Genomic DNA, 17,968 nt, shown 5'->3' with positions numbered 1-17,968 from the left:
CAATCTGCGGCGCTCGGCGGCTTTCGGAGAGAGAAGTGAAAAAGCTTACGGCACCTGGAATTCCCAGGCGGTCTTCCATCCAGGTACTAACCAGGCCCTGCTCTGCTTAGCTTCCGAGATCAGACGAGATCGGGCGGAACCAGAGAGGTATGGCCGTAAGCTGCTTTTTATCTTTTTCCTAATCCTTTATAATGCGTCAATGAATTATGACACGCCAGCCGTTGGCATCTTTGTGTGGGTTAAATAAGGGTATGCAAAGAAGGCTGTGACATCCCATGCCGAAAATTGGATGGACTAGAGAAGACCCGCCCAGGAGTCCCAGCCAATCGGTGAATGGCCATTGCAGTCCCCGCCACCTCAAATGGCCTGACGATGGTATGGACGTAAGCCACCTTTCATCTTCTTCCTATTGCATCTCTTCTACAATGTGAAATTTTTTTTACAATTGTGTAGGTGTACAATTTACGGCGCTGGGCGGCTTTCAGAGAGAGAAGTGAAAAAGCTTACGGCACCTGGGATTCCCAGGCGGTCTTCCATCCAGGTACTAACCAGGCCCTGCTCTGCTTAGCTTCCGAGATCAGACGAGATCGGGCGGAACCAGAGAGGTATGGACGTAAGCTGCTTTTCATCTTTTTCCTAATCCTTTAAAACGTGTCAAAGATAATCAGAAGTTTCTTTTTCTAAAATTGAAGCAGTTGTTAGCATTGGCAAGAGAGGTTCCTAAAGCCTGAAGGAAACTTTACTTTTCTTCACTGGCAATTCTAACATGTTGGGTTAGCACCTGTATTTCAACGGCTAAATTACAAACAACAGTATGCCAATCGTAAATGTTGACCAACACTAATTTAGCAATCATGAAACGGAATCATTTTGGATAATATTGTCTAATTTCCTTTCATATCCAACGTTAAAACAGGTGTACAATCTGCGGCGCTCGGCGGCTTTCGGAGAGAGAAGTGAAAAAGCTTACGGCACCTGGAATTCCCAGGCGGTCTTCCATCCAGGTACTAACCAGGCCCTGCTCTGCTTAGCTTCCGAGATCAGACGAGATCGGGCGGAACCAGAGAGGTATGGCCGTAAGCTGCTTTTTATCTTTTTCCTAATCCTTTATAATGCGTCAATGAATTATGACACGCCAGCCGTTGGCATCTTTGTGTGGGTTAAATAAGGGTATGCAAAGAAGGCTGTGACATCCCATGCCGAAAATTGGATGGACTAGAGAAGACCCGCCCAGGAGTCCCAGCCAATCGGTGAATGGCCATTGCAGTCCCCGCCACCTCAAATGGCCTGACGATGGTATGGACGTAAGCCACCTTTCATCTTCTTCCTATTGCATCTCTTCTACAATGTGAAATTTTTTTTACAATTGTGTAGGTGTACAATTTACGGCGCTGGGCGGCTTTCAGAGAGAGAAGTGAAAAAGCTTACGGCACCTGGGATTCCCAGGCGGTCTTCCATCCAGGTACTAACCAGGCCCTGCTCTGCTTAGCTTCCGAGATCAGACGAGATCGGGCGGAACCAGAGAGGTATGGACGTAAGCTGCTTTTCATCTTTTTCCTAATCCTTTAAAACGTGTCAAAGATAATCAGAAGTTTCTTTTTCTAAAATTGAAGCAGTTGTTAGCATTGGCAAGAGAGGTTCCTAAAGCCTGAAGGTAACTTTACTTTTCTTCACTGGCAATTCTAACATGTTGGGTTAGCACCTGTATTTCAACGGCTAAATTACAAACAACAGTATGCCAATCGTAAATGTTGACCAACACTAATTTAGCAATCATGAAACGGAATCATTTTGGATAATATTGTCTAATTTCCTTTCATATCCAACGTTAAAACAGGTGTACAATCTGCGGCGCTCGGCGGCTTTTGGAGAGAGAAGTGAAAAAGCTTACGGCACCTGGGATTCCCAGGCGGTCTTCCATCCAGGTACTAACCAGGCCCTGCTCTGCTTAGCTTCCGAGATCAGACGAGATCGGGCGGAACCAGAGAGGTATGGCCGTAAGCTGCTTTTTATCTTTTTCCTAATCCTTTATAATGCGTCAATGAATTATGACACGCCAGCCGTTGGCATCTTTGTGTGGGTTAAATAAGGGTATGCAAAGAAGGCTGTGACATCCCATGCCGAAAATTGGATGGACTAGAGAAGACCCGCCCAGGAGTCCCAGCCAATCGGTGAATGGCCATTGCAGTCCCCGCCACCTCAAATGGCCTGACGATGGTACGGACGTAAGCCCCCTTTCATCTTCTTCCTATTGCATCTCTTCTACCATGTGAAATTTTTTTTACAATTGTGTAGGTGTACAATTTACGGCGCTGGGCGGCTTTCGGAGAGAGAAGTGAAAAAGCTTACGGCACCTGGGATTCCCAGGCGGTCTTCCATCCAGGTACTAACCAGGCCCTGCTCTGCTTAGCTTCCGAGATCAGACGAGATCGGGCGGAACCAGAGAGGTATGGACGTAAGCTGCTTTTCATCTTTTTCCTAATCCTTTAAAACGTGTCAAAGATAATCAGAAGTTTCTTTTTCTAAAATTGAAGCAGTTGTTAGCATTGGCAAGAGAGGTTCCTAAAGCCTGAAGGTAACTTTACTTTTCTTCACTGGCAATTCTAACATGTTGGGTTAGCACCTGTATTTCAACGGCTAAATTACAAACAACAGTATGCCAATCGTAAATGTTGACCAACACTAATTTAGCAATCATGAAACGGAATCATTTTGGATAATATTGTCTAATTTCCTTTCATATCCAACGTTAAAACAGGTGTACAATCTGCGGCGCTCGGCGGCTTTCGGAGAGAGAAGTGAAAAAGCTTACGGCACCTGGGATTCCCAGGCGGTCTTCCATCCAGGTACTAACCAGGCCCTGCTCTGCTTAGCTTCCGAGATCAGACGAGATCGGGCGGAACCAGAGAGGTATGGCCGTAAGCTGCTTTTTATCTTTTTCCTAATCCTTTATAATGCGTCAATGAATTATGACACGCCAGCCGTTGGCATCTTTGTGTGGGTTAAATAAGGGTATGCAAAGAAGGCTGTGACATCCCATGCCGAAAATTGGATGGACTAGAGAAGACCCGCCCAGGAGTCCCAGCCAATCGGTGAATGGCCATTGCAGTCCCCGCCACCTCAAATGGCCTGAAGATGGTATGGACGTAAGCCACCTTTCATCTTCTTCCTATTGCATCTCTTCTACAATGTGAATTTTTTTTTACAATTGTGTAGGTGTACAATCTACGGCGCTGGGCGGCTTTCAGAGAGAGAAGTGAAAAAGCTTACGGCACCTGGGATTCCCAGGCGGTCTTCCATCCAGGTACTAACCAGGCCCTGCTCTGCTTAGCTTCCGAGATCAGACGAGATCGGGCGAAACCAGAGAGGTATGGCCGTAAGCTGCTTTTTATCTTTTTCCTAATCCTTTATAATGCGTCAAAGATAATCAGAAGAGTTTCTTTTTCTAAAATTGAAGCAGTTCTTAGGATTGGCAAGAGAGGTTTCTAAAGCCTGAAGGTAACTTTACTTTTCTTCACTGGCAATTCTAACATGTTGGGTTAGCACCTGTATTTCAACGGCTAAATTACAAACAAAAGTATGCCAATTGTTAAATGTTGATCAACACTAATTTAGCAACCATGAAACGGAATCATTTTGGATAATATTGTCTAATTGCCTTTCATATCCAACGTTAAAACAACACTAAACATGCATCTCTTCAACAATGTGATATACTTTTTGTAATTTGTAGGTGTACAATCTGCGGCGCTCGGCGGCTTTCGGTGAGAGAAGTGAAAAAGCTTACGGCACCTGGGATTCCCAGGCGGTCTTCCATCCAGGTACTAACCAGGCCCTGCTCTGCTTAGCTTCCGAGATCAGACGAGATCGGGCGGAACCAGAGAGGTATGGCCGTAAGCTGCTTTTTATCTTTTTCCTAATCCTTTATAATGCGTCAATGAATTATGACACGCCTGCCGTTGGCATCTTTGTGTGGGTTAAATAAGGGTATGCAAAGAAGGCTGTGACATCCCATGCCGAAAATTGGATGGACTAGAGAAGACCCGCCCAGGAGTCCCAGCCAATCGGTGAATGGCCATTGCAGTCCCCGCCACCTCAAATGGCCTGACGATGGTATGGACGTAAGCCACCTTTCATCTTCTTCCTATTGCATCTCTTCTACAATGTGAATTTTTTTTTACAATTGTGTAGGTGTACAATCTACGGCGCTGGGCGGCTTTCAGAGAGAGAAGTGAAAAAGCTTACGGCACCTGGGATTCCCAGGCGGTCTTCCATCCAGGTACTAACCAGGCCCTGCTCTGCTTAGCTTCCGAGATCAGACGAGATCGGGCGGAACCAGAGAGGTATGGACGTAAGCTGCTTTTCATCTTTTTCCTAATCCTTTAAAACGTGTCAAAGATAATCAGAAGTTTCTTTTTCTAAAATTGAAGCAGTTCTTAGCATTGGCAAGAGAGGTTCCTAAAGCCTGAAGGTAACTTTACTTTTCTTCACTGGCAATTCTAACATGTTGGGTTAGCACCTGTATTTCAACGGCTAAATTACAAACAACAGTATGCCAATCGTAAATGTTGACCAACACTAATTTAGCAATCATGAAACGGAATCATTTTGGATAATATTGTCTAATTTCCTTTCATATCCAACGTTAAAACAGGTGTACAATCTGCGGCGCTCGGCGGCTTTCGGAGAGAGAAGTGAAAAAGCTTACGGCACCTGGGATTCCCAGGCGGTCTTCCATCCAGGTACTAACCAGGCCCTGCTCTGCTTAGCTTCCGAGATCAGACGAGATCGGGCGGAACCAGAGAGGTATGGCCGTAAGCTGCTTTTTATCTTTTTCCTAATCCTTTATAATGCGTCAATGAATTATGACACGCCAGCCGTTGGCATCTTTGTGTGGGTTAAATAAGGGTATGCAAAGAAGGCTGTGACATCCCATGCCGAAAATTGGATGGACTAGAGAAGACCCGCCCAGGAGTCCCAGCCAATCGGTGAATGGCCATTGCAGTCCCCGCCACCTCAAATGGCCTGACGATGGTACGGACGTAAGCCACCTTTCATCTTCTTCCTATTGCATCTCTTCTACAATGTGAATTTTTTTTTACAATTGTGTAGGTGTACAATCTACGGCGCTGGGCGGCTTTCAGAGAGAGAAGTGAAAAAGCTTACGGCACCTGGGATTCCCAGGCGGTCTTCCATCCAGGTACTAACCAGGCCCTGCTCTGCTTAGCTTCCGAGATCAGACGAGATCGGGCGGAACCAGAGAGGTATGGACGTAAGCTGCTTTTCATCTTTTTCCTAATCCTTTAAAACGTGTCAAAGATAATCAGAAGTTTCTTTTTCTAAAATTGAAGCAGTTGTTAGCATTGGCAAGAGAGGTTCCTAAAGCCTGAAGGTAACTTTACTTTTCTTCACTGGCAATTCTAACATGTTGGGTTAGCACCTGTATTTCAACGGCTAAATTACAAACAACAGTATGCCAATCGTAAATGTTGACCAACACTAATTTAGCAATCATGAAACGGAATCATTTTGGATAATATTGTCTAATTTCCTTTCATATCCAACGTTAAAACAGGTGTACAATCTGCGGCGCTCGGCGGCTTTCGGAGAGAGAAGTGAAAAAGCTTACGGCACCTGGAATTCCCAGGCGGTCTTCCATCCAGGTACTAACCAGGCCCTGCTCTGCTTAGCTTCCGAGATCAGACGAGATCGGGCGGAACCAGAGAGGTATGGCCGTAAGCTGCTTTTTATCTTTTTCCTAATCCTTTATAATGCGTCAATGAATTATGACACGCCAGCCGTTGGCATCTTTGTGTGGGTTAAATAAGGGTATGCAAAGAAGGCTGTGACATCCCATGCCGAAAATTGGATGGACTAGAGAAGACCCGCCCAGGAGTCCCAGCCAATCGGTGAATGGCCATTGCAGTCCCCGCCACCTCAAATGGCCTGACGATGGTATGGACGTAAGCCACCTTTCATCTTCTTCCTATTGCATCTCTTCTACAATGTGAAATTTTTTTTACAATTGTGTAGGTGTACAATTTACGGCGCTGGGCGGCTTTCAGAGAGAGAAGTGAAAAAGCTTACGGCACCTGGGATTCCCAGGCGGTCTTCCATCCAGGTACTAACCAGGCCCTGCTCTGCTTAGCTTCCGAGATCAGACGAGATCGGGCGGAACCAGAGAGGTATGGACGTAAGCTGCTTTTCATCTTTTTCCTAATCCTTTAAAACGTGTCAAAGATAATCAGAAGTTTCTTTTTCTAAAATTGAAGCAGTTGTTAGCATTGGCAAGAGAGGTTCCTAAAGCCTGAAGGAAACTTTACTTTTCTTCACTGGCAATTCTAACATGTTGGGTTAGCACCTGTATTTCAACGGCTAAATTACAAACAACAGTATGCCAATCGTAAATGTTGACCAACACTAATTTAGCAATCATGAAACGGAATCATTTTGGATAATATTGTCTAATTTCCTTTCATATCCAACGTTAAAACAGGTGTACAATCTGCGGCGCTCGGCGGCTTTCGGAGAGAGAAGTGAAAAAGCTTACGGCACCTGGAATTCCCAGGCGGTCTTCCATCCAGGTACTAACCAGGCCCTGCTCTGCTTAGCTTCCGAGATCAGACGAGATCGGGCGGAACCAGAGAGGTATGGCCGTAAGCTGCTTTTTATCTTTTTCCTAATCCTTTATAATGCGTCAATGAATTATGACACGCCAGCCGTTGGCATCTTTGTGTGGGTTAAATAAGGGTATGCAAAGAAGGCTGTGACATCCCATGCCGAAAATTGGATGGACTAGAGAAGACCCGCCCAGGAGTCCCAGCCAATCGGTGAATGGCCATTGCAGTCCCCGCCACCTCAAATGGCCTGACGATGGTATGGACGTAAGCCACCTTTCATCTTCTTCCTATTGCATCTCTTCTACAATGTGAAATTTTTTTTACAATTGTGTAGGTGTACAATTTACGGCGCTGGGCGGCTTTCAGAGAGAGAAGTGAAAAAGCTTACGGCACCTGGGATTCCCAGGCGGTCTTCCATCCAGGTACTAACCAGGCCCTGCTCTGCTTAGCTTCCGAGATCAGACGAGATCGGGCGGAACCAGAGAGGTATGGACGTAAGCTGCTTTTCATCTTTTTCCTAATCCTTTAAAACGTGTCAAAGATAATCAGAAGTTTCTTTTTCTAAAATTGAAGCAGTTGTTAGCATTGGCAAGAGAGGTTCCTAAAGCCTGAAGGTAACTTTACTTTTCTTCACTGGCAATTCTAACATGTTGGGTTAGCACCTGTATTTCAACGGCTAAATTACAAACAACAGTATGCCAATCGTAAATGTTGACCAACACTAATTTAGCAATCATGAAACGGAATCATTTTGGATAATATTGTCTAATTTCCTTTCATATCCAACGTTAAAACAGGTGTACAATCTGCGGCGCTCGGCGGCTTTTGGAGAGAGAAGTGAAAAAGCTTACGGCACCTGGGATTCCCAGGCGGTCTTCCATCCAGGTACTAACCAGGCCCTGCTCTGCTTAGCTTCCGAGATCAGACGAGATCGGGCGGAACCAGAGAGGTATGGCCGTAAGCTGCTTTTTATCTTTTTCCTAATCCTTTATAATGCGTCAATGAATTATGACACGCCAGCCGTTGGCATCTTTGTGTGGGTTAAATAAGGGTATGCAAAGAAGGCTGTGACATCCCATGCCGAAAATTGGATGGACTAGAGAAGACCCGCCCAGGAGTCCCAGCCAATCGGTGAATGGCCATTGCAGTCCCCGCCACCTCAAATGGCCTGACGATGGTACGGACGTAAGCCCCCTTTCATCTTCTTCCTATTGCATCTCTTCTACCATGTGAAATTTTTTTTACAATTGTGTAGGTGTACAATTTACGGCGCTGGGCGGCTTTCGGAGAGAGAAGTGAAAAAGCTTACGGCACCTGGGATTCCCAGGCGGTCTTCCATCCAGGTACTAACCAGGCCCTGCTCTGCTTAGCTTCCGAGATCAGACGAGATCGGGCGGAACCAGAGAGGTATGGACGTAAGCTGCTTTTCATCTTTTTCCTAATCCTTTAAAACGTGTCAAAGATAATCAGAAGTTTCTTTTTCTAAAATTGAAGCAGTTGTTAGCATTGGCAAGAGAGGTTCCTAAAGCCTGAAGGTAACTTTACTTTTCTTCACTGGCAATTCTAACATGTTGGGTTAGCACCTGTATTTCAACGGCTAAATTACAAACAACAGTATGCCAATCGTAAATGTTGACCAACACTAATTTAGCAATCATGAAACGGAATCATTTTGGATAATATTGTCTAATTTCCTTTCATATCCAACGTTAAAACAGGTGTACAATCTGCGGCGCTCGGCGGCTTTCGGAGAGAGAAGTGAAAAAGCTTACGGCACCTGGGATTCCCAGGCGGTCTTCCATCCAGGTACTAACCAGGCCCTGCTCTGCTTAGCTTCCGAGATCAGACGAGATCGGGCGGAACCAGAGAGGTATGGCCGTAAGCTGCTTTTTATCTTTTTCCTAATCCTTTATAATGCGTCAATGAATTATGACACGCCAGCCGTTGGCATCTTTGTGTGGGTTAAATAAGGGTATGCAAAGAAGGCTGTGACATCCCATGCCGAAAATTGGATGGACTAGAGAAGACCCGCCCAGGAGTCCCAGCCAATCGGTGAATGGCCATTGCAGTCCCCGCCACCTCAAATGGCCTGACGATGGTACGGACGTAAGCCACCTTTCATCTTCTTCCTATTGCATCTCTTCTACAATGTGAATTTTTTTTTACAATTGTGTAGGTGTACAATCTACGGCGCTGGGCGGCTTTCAGAGAGAGAAGTGAAAAAGCTTACGGCACCTGGGATTCCCAGGCGGTCTTCCATCCAGGTACTAACCAGGCCCTGCTCTGCTTAGCTTCCGAGAACAGACGAGATCGGGCGGAACCAGAGAGGTATGGACGTAAGCTGCTTTTCATCTTTTTCCTAATCCTTTAAAACGTGTCAAAGATAATCAGAAGTTTCTTTTTCTAAAATTGAAGCAGTTCTTAGCATTGGCAAGAGAGGTTCCTAAAGCCTGAAGGTAACTTTACTTTTCTTCACTGGCAATTCTAACATGTTGGGTTAGCACCTGTATTTCAACGGCTAAATTACAAACAACAGTATGCCAATCGTAAATGTTGACCAACACTAATTTAGCAATCATGAAACGGAATCATTTTGGATAATATTGTCTAATTTCCTTTCATATCCAACGTTAAAACAGGTGTACAATCTGCGGCGCTCGGCGGCTTTCGGAGAGAGAAGTGAAAAAGCTTACGGCACCTGGGATTCCCAGGCGGTCTTCCATCCAGGTACTAACCAGGCCCTGCTCTGCTTAGCTTCCGAGATCAGACGAGATCGGGCGGAACCAGAGAGGTATGGCCGTAAGCTGCTTTTTATCTTTTTCCTAATCCTTTATAATGCGTCAATGAATTATGACACGCCAGCCGTTGGCATCTTTGTGTGGGTTAAATAAGGGTATGCAAAGAAGGCTGTGACATCCCATGCCGAAAATTGGATGGACTAGAGAAGACCCGCCCAGGAGTCCCAGCCAATCGGTGAATGGCCATTGCAGTCCCCGCCACCTCAAATGGCCTGACGATGGTATGGACGTAAGCCACCTTTCATCTTCTTCCTATTGCATCTCTTCTACAATGTGAAATTTTTTTTACAATTGTGTAGGTGTACAATTTACGGCGCTGGGCGGCTTTCAGAGAGAGAAGTGAAAAAGCTTACGGCACCTGGGATTCCCAGGCGGTCTTCCATCCAGGTACTAACCAGGCCCTGCTCTGCTTAGCTTCCGAGATCAGACGAGATCGGGCGGAACCAGAGAGGTATGGACGTAAGCTGCTTTTCATCTTTTTCCTAATCCTTTAAAACGTGTCAAAGATAATCAGAAGTTTCTTTTTCTAAAATTGAAGCAGTTGTTAGCATTGGCAAGAGAGGTTCCTAAAGCCTGAAGGTAACTTTACTTTTCTTCACTGGCAATTCTAACATGTTGGGTTAGCACCTGTATTTCAACGGCTAAATTACAAACAACAGTATGCCAATCGTAAATGTTGACCAACACTAATTTAGCAATCATGAAACGGAATCATTTTGGATAATATTGTCTAATTTCCTTTCATATCCAACGTTAAAACAGGTGTACAATCTGCGGCGCTCGGCGGCTTTCGGAGAGAGAAGTGAAAAAGCTTACGGCACCTGGGATTCCCAGGCGGTCTTCCATCCAGGTACTAACCAGGCCCTGCTCTGCTTAGCTTCCGAGATCAGACGAGATCGGGCGGAACCAGAGAGGTATGGCCGTAAGCTGCTTTTTATCTTTTTCCTAATCCTTTATAATGCGTCAATGAATTATGACACGCCAGCCGTTGGCATCTTTGTGTGGGTTAAATAAGGGTATGCAAAGAAGGCTGTGACATCCCATGCCGAAAATTGGATGGACTAGAGAAGACCCGCCCAGGAGTCCCAGCCAATCGGTGAATGGCCATTGCAGTCCCCGCCACCTCAAATGGCCTGACGATGGTACGGACGTAAGCCACCTTTCATCTTCTTCCTATTGCATCTCTTCTACCATGTGAAATTTTTTTTACAATTGTGTAGGTGTACAATTTACGGCGCTGGGCGGCTTTCGGAGAGAGAAGTGAAAAAGCTTACGGCACCTGGGATTCCCAGGCGGTCTTCCATCCAGGTACTAACCAGGCCCTGCTCTGCTTAGCTTCCGAGATCAGACGAGATCGGGCGGAACCAGAGAGGTATGGACGTAAGCTGCTTTTCATCTTTTTCCTAATCCTTTAAAACGTGTCAAAGATAATCAGAAGTTTCTTTTTCTAAAATTGAAGCAGTTGTTAGCATTGGCAAGAGAGGTTCCTAAAGCCTGAAGGTAACTTTACTTTTCTTCACTGGCAATTCTAACATGTTGGGTTAGCACCTGTATTTCAACGGCTAAATTACAAACAACAGTATGCCAATCGTAAATGTTGACCAACACTAATTTAGCAATCATGAAACGGAATCATTTTGGATAATATTGTCTAATTTCCTTTCATATCCAACGTTAAAACAGGTGTACAATCTGCGGCGCTCGGCGGCTTTCGGAGAGAGAAGTGAAAAAGCTTACGGCACCTGGGATTCCCAGGCGGTCTTCCATCCAGGTACTAACCAGGCCCTGCTCTGCTTAGCTTCCGAGATCAGACGAGATCGGGCGGAACCAGAGAGGTATGGCCGTAAGCTGCTTTTTATCTTTTTCCTAATCCTTTATAATGCGTCAATGAATTATGACACGCCAGCCGTTGGCATCTTTGTGTGGGTTAAATAAGGGTATGCAAAGAAGGCTGTGACATCCCATGCCGAAAATTGGATGGACTAGAGAAGACCCGCCCAGGAGTCCCAGCCAATCGGTGAATGGCCATTGCAGTCCCCGCCACCTCAAATGGCCTGACGATGGTACGGACGTAAGCCACCTTTCATCTTCTTCCTATTGCATCTCTTCTACAATGTGAATTTTTTTTTACAATTGTGTAGGTGTACAATCTACGGCGCTGGGCGGCTTTCAGAGAGAGAAGTGAAAAAGCTTACGGCACCTGGGATTCCCAGGCGGTCTTCCATCCAGGTACTAACCAGGCCCTGCTCTGCTTAGCTTCCGAGAACAGACGAGATCGGGCAGAACCAGAGAGGTATGGACGTAAGCTGCTTTTCATCTTTTTCCTAATCCTTTAAAACGTGTCAAAGATAATCAGAAGTTTCTTTTTCTAAAATTGAAGCAGTTCTTAGCATTGGCAAGAGAGGTTCCTAAAGCCTGAAGGTAACTTTACTTTTCTTCACTGGCAATTCTAACATGTTGGGTTAGCACCTGTATTTCAACGGCTAAATTACAAACAACAGTATGCCAATCGTAAATGTTGACCAACACTAATTTAGCAATCATGAAACGGAATCATTTTGGATAATATTGTCTAATTTCCTTTCATATCCAACGTTAAAACAGGTGTACAATCTGCGGCGCTCGGCGGCTTTCGGAGAGAGAAGTGAAAAAGCTTACGGCACCTGGGATTCCCAGGCAGTCTTCCATCCAGGTACTAACCAGGCCCTGCTCTGCTTAGCTTCCGAGATCAGACGAGATCGGGCGGAACCAGAGAGGTATGGCCGTAAGCTGCTTTTTATCTTTTTCCTAATCCTTTATAATGCGTCAATGAATTATGACACGCCAGCCGTTGGCATCTTTGTGTGGGTTAAATAAGGGTATGCAAAGAAGGCTGTGACATCCCATGCCGAAAATTGGATGGACTAGAGAAGACCCGCCCAGGAGTCCCAGCCAATCGGTGAATGGCCATTGCAGTCCCCGCCACCTCAAATGGCCTGACGATGGTATGGACGTAAGCCACCTTTCATCTTCTTCCTATTGCATCTCTTCTACAATGTGAATTTTTTTTTACAATTGTGTAGGTGTACAATCTACGGCGCTGGGCGGCTTTCAGAGAGAGAAGTGAAAAAGCTTACGGCACCTGGGATTCCCAGGCGGTCTTCCATCCAGGTACTAACCAGGCCCTGCTCTGCTTAGCTTCCGAGATCAGACGAGATCGGGCGGAACCAGAGAGGTATGGACGTAAGCTGCTTTTCATCTTTTTCCTAATCCTTTAAAACGTGTCAAAGATAATCAGAAGTTTCTTTTTCTAAAATTGAAGCAGTTCTTAGCATTGGCAAGAGAGGTTCCTAAAGCCTGAAGGTAACTTTACTTTTCTTCACTGGCAATTCTAACATGTTGGGTTAGCACCTGTATTTCAACGGCTAAATTACAAACAACAGTATGCCAATCGTAAATGTTGACCAACACTAATTTAGCAATCATGAAACGGAATCATTTTGGATAATATTGTCTAATTTCCTTTCATATCCAACGTTAAAACAGGTGTACAATCTGCGGCGCTCGGCGGCTTTCGGAGAGAGAAGTGAAAAAGCTTACGGCACCTGGGATTCCCAGGCGGTCTTCCATCCAGGTACTAACCAGGCCCTGCTCTGCTTAGCTTCCGAGATCAGACGAGATCGGGCGGAACCAGAGAGGTATGGCCGTAAGCTGCTTTTTATCTTTTTCCTAATCCTTTATAATGCGTCAAAGATAATCAGAAGAGTTTCTTTTTCTAAAATTGAAGCAGTTCTTAGCATTGGCAAGAGAGGTTTCTAAAGCCTGAAGGTAACTTTACTTTTCTTCACTGGCAATTCTAACATGTTGGGTTAGCACCTGTATTTCAACGGCTAAATTACAAACAAAAGTATGCCAATTGTTAAATGTTGATCAACACTAATTTAGCAACCATGAAACGGAATCATTTTGGATAATATTGTCTAATTGCCTTTCATATCCAACGTTAAAACAACACTAAACATGCATCTCTTCAACAATGTGATATACTTTTTGTAATTTGTAGGTGTACAATCTGCGGCGCTCGGCGGCTTTCGGTGAGAGAAGTGAAAAAGCTTACGGCACCTGGGATTCCCAGGCGGTCTTCCATCCAGGTACTAACCAGGCCCTGCTCTGCTTAGCTTCCGAGAACAGACGAGATCGGGCGGAACCAGAGAGGTATGGACGTAAGCTGCTTTTCATCTTTTTCCTAATCCTTTAAAACGTGTCAAAGATAATCAGAAGTTTCTTTTTCTAAAATTGAAGCAGTTCTTAGCATTGGCAAGAGAGGTTCCTAAAGCCTGAAGGTAACTTTACTTTTCTTCACTGGCAATTCTAACATGTTGGGTTAGCACCTGTATTTCAACGGCTAAATTACAAACAACAGTATGCCAATCGTAAATGTTGACCAACACTAATTTAGCAATCATGAAACGGAATCATTTTGGATAATATTGTCTAATTTCCTTTCATATCCAACGTTAAAACAGGTGTACAATCTGCGGCGCTCGGCGGCTTTCGGAGAGAGAAGTGAAAAAGCTTACGGCACCTGGGATTCCCAGGCGGTCTTCCATCCAGGTACTAACCAGGCCCTGCTCTGCTTAGCTTCCGAGATCAGACGAGATCGGGCGGAACCAGAGAGGTATGGCCGTAAGCTGCTTTTTATCTTTTTCCTAATCCTTTATAATGCGTCAATGAATTATGACACGCCTGCCGTTGGCATCTTTGTGTGGGTTAAATAAGGGTATGCAAAGAAGGCTGTGACATCCCATGCCGAAAATTGGATGGACTAGAGAAGACCCGCCCAGGAGTCCCAGCCAATCGGTGAATGGCCATTGCAGTCCCCGCCACCTCAAATGGCCTGACGATGGTATGGACGTAAGCCACCTTTCATCTTCTTCCTATTGCATCTCTTCTACAATGTGAATTTTTTTTTACAATTGTGTAGGTGTACAATCTACGGCGCTGGGCGGCTTTCAGAGAGAGAAGTGAAAAAGCTTACGGCACCTGGGATTCCCAGGCGGTCTTCCATCCAGGTACTAACCAGGCCCTGCTCTGCTTAGCTTCCGAGATCAGACGAGATCGGGCGGAACCAGAGAGGTATGGACGTAAGCTGCTTTTCATCTTTTTCCTAATCCTTTAAAACGTGTCAAAGATAATCAGAAGTTTCTTTTTCTAAAATTGAAGCAGTTCTTAGCATTGGCAAGAGAGGTTCCTAAAGCCTGAAGGTAACTTTACTTTTCTTCACTGGCAATTCTAACATGTTGGGTTAGCACCTGTATTTCAACGGCTAAATTACAAACAACAGTATGCCAATCGTAAATGTTGACCAACACTAATTTAGCAATCATGAAACGGAATCATTTTGGATAATATTGTCTAATTTCCTTTCATATCCAACGTTAAAACAGGTGTACAATCTGCGGCGCTCGGCGGCTTTCGGAGAGAGAAGTGAAAAAGCTTACGGCACCTGGGATTCCCAGGCGGTCTTCCATCCAGGTACTAACCAGGCCCTGCTCTGCTTAGCTTCCGAGATCAGACGAGATCGGGCGGAACCAGAGAGGTATGGCCGTAAGCTGCTTTTTATCTTTTTCCTAATCCTTTATAATGCGTCAATGAATTATGACACGCCTGCCGTTGGCATCTTTGTGTGGGTTAAATAAGGGTATGCAAAGAAGGCTGTGACATCCCATGCCGAAAATTGGATGGACTAGAGAAGACCCGCCCAGGAGTCCCAGCCAATCGGTGAATGGCCATTGCAGTCCCCGCCACCTCAAATGGCCTGACGATGGTATGGACGTAAGCCACCTTTCATCTTCTTCCTATTGCATCTCTTCTACAATGTGAATTTTTTTTTACAATTGTGTAGGTGTACAATCTACGGCGCTGGGCGGCTTTCAGAGAGAGAAGTGAAAAAGCTTACGGCACCTGGGATTCCCAGGCGGTCTTCCATCCAGGTACTAACCAGGCCCTGCTCTGCTTAGCTTCCGAGATCAGACGAGATCGGGCGGAACCAGAGAGGTATGGACGTAAGCTGCTTTTCATCTTTTTCCTAATCCTTTAAAACGTGTCAAAGATAATCAGAAGTTTCTTTTTCTAAAATTGAAGCAGTTCTTAGCATTGGCAAGAGAGGTTCCTAAAGCCTGAAGGTAACTTTACTTTTCTTCACTGGCAATTCTAACATGTTGGGTTAGCACCTGTATTTCAACGGCTAAATTACAAACAACAGTATGCCAATCGTAAATGTTGACCAACACTAATTTAGCAATCATGAAACGGAATCATTTTGGATAATATTGTCTAATTTCCTTTCATATCCAACGTTAAAACAGGTGTACAATCTGCGGCGCTCGGCGGCTTTCGGAGAGAGAAGTGAAAAAGCTTACGGCACCTGGGATTCCCAGGCGGTCTTCCATCCAGGTACTAACCAGGCCCTGCTCTGCTTAGCTTCCGAGATCAGACGAGATCGGGCGGAACCAGAGAGGTATGGCCGTAAGCTGCTTTTTATCTTTTTCCTAATCCTTTATAATGCGTCAATGAATTATGACACGCCTGCCGTTGGCATCTTTGTGTGGGTTAAATAAGGGTATGCAAAGAAGGCTGTGACATCCCATGCCGAAAATTGGATGGACTAGAGAAGACCCGCCCAGGAGTCCCAGCCAATCGGTGAATGGCCATTGCAGTCCCCGCCACCTCAAATGGCCTGACGATGGTATGGACGTAAGCCACCTTTCATCTTCTTCCTATTGCATCTCTTCTACAATGTGAATTTTTTTTTACAATTGTGTAGGTGTACAATCTACGGCGCTGGGCGGCTTTCAGAGAGAGAAGTGAAAAAGCTTACGGCACCTGGGATTCCCAGGCGGTCTTCCATCCAGGTACTAACCAGGCCCTGCTCTGCTTAGCTTCCGAGATCAGACGAGATCGGGCGAAACCAGAGAGGTATGGCCGTAAGCTGCTTTTTATCTTTTTCCTAATCCTTTATAATGCGTCAAAGATAATCAGAAGAGTTTCTTTTTCTAAAATTGAAGCAGTTCTTAGGATTGGCAAGAGAGGTTTCTAAAGCCTGAAGGTAACTTTACTTTTCTTCACTGGCAATTCTAACATGTTGGGTTAGCACCTGTATTTCAACGGCTAAATTACAAACAAAAGTATGCCAATTGTTAAATGTTGATCAACACTAATTTAGCAACCATGAAACGGAATCATTTTGGATAATATTGTCTAATTGCCTTTCATATCCAACGTTAAAACAACACTAAACATGCATCTCTTCAACAATGTGATATACTTTTTGTAATTTGTAGGTGTACAATCTGCGGCGCTCGGCGGCTTTCGGTGAGAGAAGTGAAAAAGCTTACGGCACCTGGGATTCCCAGGCGGTCTTCCATCCAGGTACTAACCAGGCCCTGCTCTGCTTAGCTTCCGAGATCAGACGAGATCGGGCGGAACCAGAGAGGTATGGCCGTAAGCTGCTTTTTATCTTTTTCCTAATCCTTTATAATGCGTCAATGAATTATGACACGCCTGCCGTTGGCATCTTTGTGTGGGTTAAATAAGGGTATGCAAAGAAGGCTGTGACATCCCATGCCGAAAATTGGATGGACTAGAGAAGACCCGCCCAGGAGTCCCAGCCAATCGGTGAATGGCCATTGCAGTCCCCGCCACCTCAAATGGCCTGACGATGGTATGGACGTAAGCCACCTTTCATCTTCTTCCTATTGCATCTCTTCTACAATGTGAATTTTTTTTTACAATTGTGTAGGTGTACAATCTACGGCGCTGGGCGGCTTTCAGAGAGAGAAGTGAAAAAGCTTACGGCACCTGGGATTCCCAGGCGGTCTTCCATCCAGGTACTAACCAGGCCCTGCTCTGCTTAGCTTCCGAGATCAGACGAGATCGGGCGGAACCAGAGAGGTATGGACGTAAGCTGCTTTTCATCTTTTTCCTAATCCTTTAAAACGTGTCAAAGATAATCAGAAGTTTCTTTTTCTAAAATTGAAGCAGTTCTTAGCATTGGCAAGAGAGGTTCCTAAAGCCTGAAGGTAACTTTACTTTTCTTCACTGGCAATTCTAACATGTTGGGTTAGCACCTGTATTTCAACGGCTAAATTACAAACAACAGTATGCCAATCGTAAATGTTGACCAACACTAATTTAGCAATCATGAAACGGAATCATTTTGGATAATATTGTCTAATTTCCTTTCATATCCAACGTTAAAACAGGTGTACAATCTGCGGCGCTCGGCGGCTTTCGGAGAGAGAAGTGAAAAAGCTTACGGCACCTGGGATTCCCAGGCGGTCTTCCATCCAGGTACTAACCAGGCCCTGCTCTGCTTAGCTTCCGAGATCAGACGAGATCGGGCGGAACCAGAGAGGTATGGCCGTAAGCTGCTTTTTATCTTTTTCCTAATCCTTTATAATGCGTCAATGAATTATGACACGCCTGCCGTTGGCATCTTTGTGTGGGTTAAATAAGGGTATGCAAAGAAGGCTGTGACATCCCATGCCGAAAATTGGATGGACTAGAGAA

At 45.2% G+C, this 17,968-nt stretch overlaps 39 non-coding genes across 39 annotated transcripts; all 39 read right to left on the bottom strand.

Moving 5' to 3' along the window:
* Positions 1 to 42: 42 nt before the first annotated feature.
* On the bottom strand, positions 43 to 161 carry LOC134122602 (5S ribosomal RNA). The gene has a single exon (XR_009954126.1). It is a non-coding gene; the product is annotated as a 5S ribosomal RNA (ribosomal RNA).
* A 339-nt stretch (positions 162 to 500) lies between these two features.
* LOC134121786 (5S ribosomal RNA) lies at positions 501 to 619 on the bottom strand. Its single transcript, XR_009953327.1, has one exon. It is a non-coding gene; the product is annotated as a 5S ribosomal RNA (ribosomal RNA).
* A 344-nt stretch (positions 620 to 963) lies between these two features.
* LOC134122488 (5S ribosomal RNA) lies at positions 964 to 1,082 on the bottom strand. Its single transcript, XR_009954015.1, has one exon. It is a non-coding gene; the product is annotated as a 5S ribosomal RNA (ribosomal RNA).
* A 339-nt stretch (positions 1,083 to 1,421) lies between these two features.
* LOC134121785 (5S ribosomal RNA) lies at positions 1,422 to 1,540 on the bottom strand. Its single transcript, XR_009953326.1, has one exon. It is a non-coding gene; the product is annotated as a 5S ribosomal RNA (ribosomal RNA).
* Positions 1,541 to 1,884: 344 nt separating this feature from the next.
* Positions 1,885 to 2,003, bottom strand: LOC134121094 (5S ribosomal RNA). The gene has a single exon (XR_009952637.1). It is a non-coding gene; the product is annotated as a 5S ribosomal RNA (ribosomal RNA).
* A 339-nt stretch (positions 2,004 to 2,342) lies between these two features.
* Positions 2,343 to 2,461, bottom strand: LOC134121784 (5S ribosomal RNA). Its single transcript, XR_009953325.1, has one exon. It is a non-coding gene; the product is annotated as a 5S ribosomal RNA (ribosomal RNA).
* A 344-nt stretch (positions 2,462 to 2,805) lies between these two features.
* On the bottom strand, positions 2,806 to 2,924 carry LOC134121093 (5S ribosomal RNA). Its single transcript, XR_009952636.1, has one exon. It is a non-coding gene; the product is annotated as a 5S ribosomal RNA (ribosomal RNA).
* Positions 2,925 to 3,263: 339 nt separating this feature from the next.
* On the bottom strand, positions 3,264 to 3,382 carry LOC134121529 (5S ribosomal RNA). Its single transcript, XR_009953070.1, has one exon. It is a non-coding gene; the product is annotated as a 5S ribosomal RNA (ribosomal RNA).
* Positions 3,383 to 3,780: 398 nt separating this feature from the next.
* On the bottom strand, positions 3,781 to 3,899 carry LOC134121092 (5S ribosomal RNA). The gene has a single exon (XR_009952635.1). It is a non-coding gene; the product is annotated as a 5S ribosomal RNA (ribosomal RNA).
* A 339-nt stretch (positions 3,900 to 4,238) lies between these two features.
* Positions 4,239 to 4,357, bottom strand: LOC134121783 (5S ribosomal RNA). Its single transcript, XR_009953324.1, has one exon. It is a non-coding gene; the product is annotated as a 5S ribosomal RNA (ribosomal RNA).
* A 344-nt stretch (positions 4,358 to 4,701) lies between these two features.
* LOC134121091 (5S ribosomal RNA) lies at positions 4,702 to 4,820 on the bottom strand. Its single transcript, XR_009952634.1, has one exon. It is a non-coding gene; the product is annotated as a 5S ribosomal RNA (ribosomal RNA).
* A 339-nt stretch (positions 4,821 to 5,159) lies between these two features.
* Positions 5,160 to 5,278, bottom strand: LOC134121782 (5S ribosomal RNA). The gene has a single exon (XR_009953323.1). It is a non-coding gene; the product is annotated as a 5S ribosomal RNA (ribosomal RNA).
* A 344-nt stretch (positions 5,279 to 5,622) lies between these two features.
* Positions 5,623 to 5,741, bottom strand: LOC134121918 (5S ribosomal RNA). The gene has a single exon (XR_009953459.1). It is a non-coding gene; the product is annotated as a 5S ribosomal RNA (ribosomal RNA).
* Positions 5,742 to 6,080: 339 nt separating this feature from the next.
* Positions 6,081 to 6,199, bottom strand: LOC134121781 (5S ribosomal RNA). The gene has a single exon (XR_009953322.1). It is a non-coding gene; the product is annotated as a 5S ribosomal RNA (ribosomal RNA).
* A 344-nt stretch (positions 6,200 to 6,543) lies between these two features.
* Positions 6,544 to 6,662, bottom strand: LOC134120802 (5S ribosomal RNA). Its single transcript, XR_009952345.1, has one exon. It is a non-coding gene; the product is annotated as a 5S ribosomal RNA (ribosomal RNA).
* A 339-nt stretch (positions 6,663 to 7,001) lies between these two features.
* Positions 7,002 to 7,120, bottom strand: LOC134121780 (5S ribosomal RNA). The gene has a single exon (XR_009953321.1). It is a non-coding gene; the product is annotated as a 5S ribosomal RNA (ribosomal RNA).
* Positions 7,121 to 7,464: 344 nt separating this feature from the next.
* On the bottom strand, positions 7,465 to 7,583 carry LOC134121090 (5S ribosomal RNA). Its single transcript, XR_009952633.1, has one exon. It is a non-coding gene; the product is annotated as a 5S ribosomal RNA (ribosomal RNA).
* A 339-nt stretch (positions 7,584 to 7,922) lies between these two features.
* On the bottom strand, positions 7,923 to 8,041 carry LOC134121778 (5S ribosomal RNA). Its single transcript, XR_009953319.1, has one exon. It is a non-coding gene; the product is annotated as a 5S ribosomal RNA (ribosomal RNA).
* A 344-nt stretch (positions 8,042 to 8,385) lies between these two features.
* On the bottom strand, positions 8,386 to 8,504 carry LOC134121089 (5S ribosomal RNA). Its single transcript, XR_009952632.1, has one exon. It is a non-coding gene; the product is annotated as a 5S ribosomal RNA (ribosomal RNA).
* A 339-nt stretch (positions 8,505 to 8,843) lies between these two features.
* LOC134122234 (5S ribosomal RNA) lies at positions 8,844 to 8,962 on the bottom strand. The gene has a single exon (XR_009953775.1). It is a non-coding gene; the product is annotated as a 5S ribosomal RNA (ribosomal RNA).
* Positions 8,963 to 9,306: 344 nt separating this feature from the next.
* LOC134121087 (5S ribosomal RNA) lies at positions 9,307 to 9,425 on the bottom strand. Its single transcript, XR_009952630.1, has one exon. It is a non-coding gene; the product is annotated as a 5S ribosomal RNA (ribosomal RNA).
* A 339-nt stretch (positions 9,426 to 9,764) lies between these two features.
* Positions 9,765 to 9,883, bottom strand: LOC134121777 (5S ribosomal RNA). The gene has a single exon (XR_009953318.1). It is a non-coding gene; the product is annotated as a 5S ribosomal RNA (ribosomal RNA).
* Positions 9,884 to 10,227: 344 nt separating this feature from the next.
* Positions 10,228 to 10,346, bottom strand: LOC134121086 (5S ribosomal RNA). Its single transcript, XR_009952629.1, has one exon. It is a non-coding gene; the product is annotated as a 5S ribosomal RNA (ribosomal RNA).
* A 339-nt stretch (positions 10,347 to 10,685) lies between these two features.
* On the bottom strand, positions 10,686 to 10,804 carry LOC134121776 (5S ribosomal RNA). Its single transcript, XR_009953317.1, has one exon. It is a non-coding gene; the product is annotated as a 5S ribosomal RNA (ribosomal RNA).
* Positions 10,805 to 11,148: 344 nt separating this feature from the next.
* On the bottom strand, positions 11,149 to 11,267 carry LOC134121085 (5S ribosomal RNA). Its single transcript, XR_009952628.1, has one exon. It is a non-coding gene; the product is annotated as a 5S ribosomal RNA (ribosomal RNA).
* A 339-nt stretch (positions 11,268 to 11,606) lies between these two features.
* Positions 11,607 to 11,725, bottom strand: LOC134122381 (5S ribosomal RNA). The gene has a single exon (XR_009953921.1). It is a non-coding gene; the product is annotated as a 5S ribosomal RNA (ribosomal RNA).
* Positions 11,726 to 12,069: 344 nt separating this feature from the next.
* LOC134121539 (5S ribosomal RNA) lies at positions 12,070 to 12,188 on the bottom strand. The gene has a single exon (XR_009953080.1). It is a non-coding gene; the product is annotated as a 5S ribosomal RNA (ribosomal RNA).
* Positions 12,189 to 12,527: 339 nt separating this feature from the next.
* Positions 12,528 to 12,646, bottom strand: LOC134121775 (5S ribosomal RNA). The gene has a single exon (XR_009953316.1). It is a non-coding gene; the product is annotated as a 5S ribosomal RNA (ribosomal RNA).
* Positions 12,647 to 12,990: 344 nt separating this feature from the next.
* LOC134121084 (5S ribosomal RNA) lies at positions 12,991 to 13,109 on the bottom strand. The gene has a single exon (XR_009952627.1). It is a non-coding gene; the product is annotated as a 5S ribosomal RNA (ribosomal RNA).
* Positions 13,110 to 13,507: 398 nt separating this feature from the next.
* Positions 13,508 to 13,626, bottom strand: LOC134122233 (5S ribosomal RNA). The gene has a single exon (XR_009953774.1). It is a non-coding gene; the product is annotated as a 5S ribosomal RNA (ribosomal RNA).
* A 344-nt stretch (positions 13,627 to 13,970) lies between these two features.
* Positions 13,971 to 14,089, bottom strand: LOC134121083 (5S ribosomal RNA). Its single transcript, XR_009952626.1, has one exon. It is a non-coding gene; the product is annotated as a 5S ribosomal RNA (ribosomal RNA).
* A 339-nt stretch (positions 14,090 to 14,428) lies between these two features.
* Positions 14,429 to 14,547, bottom strand: LOC134121774 (5S ribosomal RNA). The gene has a single exon (XR_009953315.1). It is a non-coding gene; the product is annotated as a 5S ribosomal RNA (ribosomal RNA).
* Positions 14,548 to 14,891: 344 nt separating this feature from the next.
* Positions 14,892 to 15,010, bottom strand: LOC134121081 (5S ribosomal RNA). The gene has a single exon (XR_009952624.1). It is a non-coding gene; the product is annotated as a 5S ribosomal RNA (ribosomal RNA).
* Positions 15,011 to 15,349: 339 nt separating this feature from the next.
* Positions 15,350 to 15,468, bottom strand: LOC134121773 (5S ribosomal RNA). The gene has a single exon (XR_009953314.1). It is a non-coding gene; the product is annotated as a 5S ribosomal RNA (ribosomal RNA).
* Positions 15,469 to 15,812: 344 nt separating this feature from the next.
* Positions 15,813 to 15,931, bottom strand: LOC134121080 (5S ribosomal RNA). Its single transcript, XR_009952623.1, has one exon. It is a non-coding gene; the product is annotated as a 5S ribosomal RNA (ribosomal RNA).
* A 339-nt stretch (positions 15,932 to 16,270) lies between these two features.
* On the bottom strand, positions 16,271 to 16,389 carry LOC134121418 (5S ribosomal RNA). The gene has a single exon (XR_009952959.1). It is a non-coding gene; the product is annotated as a 5S ribosomal RNA (ribosomal RNA).
* Positions 16,390 to 16,787: 398 nt separating this feature from the next.
* On the bottom strand, positions 16,788 to 16,906 carry LOC134121079 (5S ribosomal RNA). The gene has a single exon (XR_009952622.1). It is a non-coding gene; the product is annotated as a 5S ribosomal RNA (ribosomal RNA).
* Positions 16,907 to 17,245: 339 nt separating this feature from the next.
* LOC134121772 (5S ribosomal RNA) lies at positions 17,246 to 17,364 on the bottom strand. Its single transcript, XR_009953313.1, has one exon. It is a non-coding gene; the product is annotated as a 5S ribosomal RNA (ribosomal RNA).
* Positions 17,365 to 17,708: 344 nt separating this feature from the next.
* On the bottom strand, positions 17,709 to 17,827 carry LOC134121078 (5S ribosomal RNA). The gene has a single exon (XR_009952621.1). It is a non-coding gene; the product is annotated as a 5S ribosomal RNA (ribosomal RNA).
* Between the last annotated feature and the right edge of the window lie 141 nt (positions 17,828 to 17,968).

This window comes from Pungitius pungitius, unplaced genomic scaffold, assembly GCF_949316345.1.
Source record: "Pungitius pungitius unplaced genomic scaffold, fPunPun2.1 scaffold_28, whole genome shotgun sequence".
Taxonomy (NCBI): domain Eukaryota; kingdom Metazoa; phylum Chordata; class Actinopteri; order Perciformes; family Gasterosteidae; genus Pungitius; species Pungitius pungitius.
The sequence above is the reverse complement of the archived record's forward strand: the minus strand, read 5'-3'. Positions and strand labels throughout refer to the sequence as shown.